This window comes from Portunus trituberculatus, chromosome 46, assembly GCF_017591435.1.
Source record: "Portunus trituberculatus isolate SZX2019 chromosome 46, ASM1759143v1, whole genome shotgun sequence".
NCBI classification, from domain to species: Eukaryota; Metazoa; Arthropoda; class Malacostraca; order Decapoda; family Portunidae; genus Portunus; species Portunus trituberculatus.
In genome coordinates this window covers 25,760,235-25,762,734 of record NC_059300.1, presented here as the reverse complement: position 1 = coordinate 25,762,734, position 2,500 = coordinate 25,760,235, and the positions used below count along the sequence as shown (strand labels likewise).

General features: G+C 42.4%; 1 protein-coding gene across 20 annotated transcripts in view; it reads left to right on the top strand.

Moving 5' to 3' along the window:
* Positions 1 to 2,500, top strand: part of LOC123520026 (spectrin beta chain, non-erythrocytic 1-like) — a 182,395-nt gene that overhangs the window by 84,172 nt on the left and 95,723 nt on the right. The window contains exon 1 of one of the 20 annotated variants that reach the window (XM_045281846.1): positions 1,090 to 1,432. The exons of the other annotated variants lie outside the window; for them this stretch is intronic. The gene's annotated coding sequence lies outside the window, so the exon portion shown is untranslated. Of the gene's footprint in view, positions 1 to 1,089; positions 1,433 to 2,500 lie in introns of those variants that run through there. 20 annotated transcript variants of the gene reach the window in all.

Below are 2,500 nucleotides of genomic sequence, written 5' to 3'. Positions count from 1 at the left end.
CTTCTCTTTCTTCTCCATTATTTTCTCTTATTTACCTTTTTCGAATTCTTTTTCATAAGTTGATTTATAGTTAATTTTTTTTTATTTTCTTTTTTGTTTTCTCTGTTTTTCTTATTCCCTTCCATTCGCCTTCCCATTCCTTCCCATCCTCTCTCTCCTCTCTCCTCCCATCCTTCCTTCCTCTCTCCCTCCCCATCCTCCCTCCTTCCTTCCTCCTCCCTCCCTCATTACCATCCTATTTTCCATCTTTCGTTCCTTTGACACCGTTCCTAACTTGTTCTTAATGGTAACTCGGTGGTAGTAGTGATGGTGGTGGCGGTGGTGGTGGTGGTGGTGGTGATGGTGGTGGTGGTCATTGGCCAGAATCTCGAGATAAGATTAATAATTGTTGATTTTTGTTATTGTTGTAGACAGTGGACGTGGGAGGGAGATAAGGAGATGGGGTGAGAGAGAGAGAGAGAGAGAGGGAGGGAGTGGAGGGCAGCGGGGGAGGGAGTGAAGGAGGTGGAGGGAGGGAAAAATTACTTCGTTCATGTCATTATTCATTCCATTTTGAGATATTTCTTTTCCTTTTTTTATTTCTTCTCATTCCCATCTTCTTTTTCTCTTGTATTCTCTCTCTTCTTTTCCTCAAACTTCCTTTTTTTCCTTTTATTAGTCCTCCCTTTCTTTGCTTCTTTTATCTTCAGTCTTTCATTTTTCTCATCCCTTCATTCCCCTTCTCTTCTTTTCTTCAGTCCTTTCCTTTTCTCATCCCTCTTCTATTCTCCTTATCTTTTCTTCAGTCCTTCCTTCTTCTCATCCCTTCATTCCCCTCCTCTCCCTTCACTCCTTCCTTCGTCGCTTTCATTCTCACCATCGACAAAGTGGAAAAAAAAAAAAAACGAACCAATTTTTCGAGACATTTCACCATCAGTATGAAGCACAAGATCTAACGACGTATATTTCTAAAACTTTCCCTCCTCTCCTCCGTACTCTCTCCTCTCCCTGCAATGCCTCTCTCCTTGTTATCACCGCCACTCATTCCTGGCCCCGCTATCAGTGCGAGATAAGGATAAGGGGCACCACAGTCGGGTTATCAGCTTCAGTATTGGACGAGAGACAGGCCGAAGCACACGCGACGCCTGTTGTGATTCGGGTTTTGTCTCGCCCTCTTTGTGAAGCTTCAAGAGAGACAGAGAAAGGGAGAGAAAGAGAGGGAGACGGAGAGGGACAGAGAGAGAGAGAGGAGTGAAGGAACAGTAGGAGTGGTGGAGTCTTGTGAAAAAGAGGAAGGTTTCGGGGCATTGGTGTTTGATTTGGTTCTATCTGGGCTGACGCTACCACCACCACCACCACCACTACCACTACTGTTGCTGCTATCACCACTACCACCACCACCACCGCCGCTACTGTCATTGTCGCCACCATTGCCCACAACGACGCAGTGTTTGTGAGTGCTCGTGTTTTGCTGCTTTGGTTTGGTTTGTTGTGGTTTTTGTTGATGTAAAAGGTTCCACGTAGCGCAGGGGGAGTTAGGTTGGGTAATGCTGGGTCACGTTAAGTTAGACTGAGAATGGGTTAGGTTAAAAAAAGGTAAATTTATAGTTTAATACAATATCCCCTATCTCTACCATCACCCCCCCCCCAAACAACTCCTCGAACAAGCTTGGGGGCCTTTGGGGAATCGGGGGTTTTGGGTGGGAGAGGTAGCGGTATTATTCATTCGCGGCAGGTCTGGAAATGTTGTAAATAGTAAGCACAACAACCTAAGGGTGCCAAAAACCATCTAGAGTTTATTGTACGTAACTGTAGTAGAACTAAAAAAAAAAAAAAAAAAAAAAAATCAAGGAAAAAAGAAAAATGAGTTGAGGTTTGGAACGGGTTAAGGTTAAAGAAAAAAGATTGTTAGGTTAGGTTACTTTTGGTTAAGGTTGGGTTTGGCAATTTAACCTCTTCAGTACTGAGACGCATTTTTACTCTGAATTTTGTGTATGATTAGACGATATTATTGACATTAGGAAGGGTGTGTGGAGGTCAGAAGGTTAATGGCCAGAGTCTTCATTATTTTAATCCCCTCATAAGTTTCTGAAGCTGTATAAAATTACCGAATAGTAATATAAGCAAAATAAATACGAAAACGCGTCATGGTACTGAAGGGGGTAAGAGCCGGAAACATGAGTAAATAGAGTGGCATGTCTTGTCTTCATAGTGGGCGGGAATTGTTATAAAAAAATGTGTGAAAAGGGAAATAAGTGAGAAGAAGAAGAAGAAGAAGAAGGCGGTGCACTGAAGAAATAGTGCAAAAAAAGTATTGACAATTAGGAGTAATGTGTTGTTTAGCTGTGACTGACTTGACTGACTGAACTGGTGACATTTTGAGGGTTATTTACTGCAGTCGTGGTTCCAAAGTGTTAGAAGCTGAACCCTTGCACTTCTATTTATGTATCTATTCATTTGTGACAATTTGCAGTTTTATCCAACATCAGAAAATCGTGTTGGGTGAAACTATGAATTGGTC